Here is an 828-nt window from a genome sequence, read left to right on the forward strand (position 1 = left end):
GGCGGGGGAATACGGCTTTGGCTTCAGTTTGGCGCCTCTTCACGGCAACCGGGGAGGCTGATTGGGTTATGCTGTGATTTTAATTTTGAAATCATACGAATGCGAGTGCTGCAATGCAAAGCGATACGATACATGTGCGGATTTATTTATGCACGTATACATGCACACGAAAAAAATGGGGGAAAATGTGTTTGTGTGCGAGCGTAAAGCGATAAAGCGCCTTACAGGATTTTGCATCGGACTGCTGCTGTTCGCAATTTGATAAGCTACCTTTGGGCATTATTTTTACGACTTTTTTCCTGCTCTCGCAAACACGCCAGGAAATATGCAATAAAATATTCCGATTTTAAGCTGGTGTGTAAATCAAACGAATCTTATTGTTTTCAATTTGTGCTCATTCCATTTCCCCGGGCCCTTCCCCCCGCCACCGTCCTTCGGTTTTTTGCCAACAAGATTTAGTCTCGGCTTAGTCGTTCAGTCAATTGAGAAGCTCTCCAACACTTGATGCCATAGAAATCGCAGACAGAGGAGTCATAAGAATGTATCAATTCAGGGGGGAGTGGAGGCGAACGTGGCTGTTGAACGAAACCTGCCTGCAAACCGAAAAATACATATATTTAAAGTCGGCAAACATTTATTAAGCATACGCACTGGTGAGCAATTTCAGTACTCATTTAAAACGAGCTTTTCAATTCAATGCTCGCAGTGCTGAAATTAAATTCTTTTCAGTTACAATTAAACACGTACTTTTCCCACAGCTTTAAGAAAGCTAAGGGTATTTATTTTTTCCCAGACTTAAAGACTGCGACAAATTGAAACTATTAATTA

This window comes from Drosophila ficusphila, unplaced genomic scaffold (assembly GCF_018152265.1).
Source record: "Drosophila ficusphila isolate 14025-0441.05 unplaced genomic scaffold, ASM1815226v1 contig_791, whole genome shotgun sequence".
NCBI classification, from domain to species: domain Eukaryota; kingdom Metazoa; phylum Arthropoda; class Insecta; order Diptera; family Drosophilidae; genus Drosophila; species Drosophila ficusphila.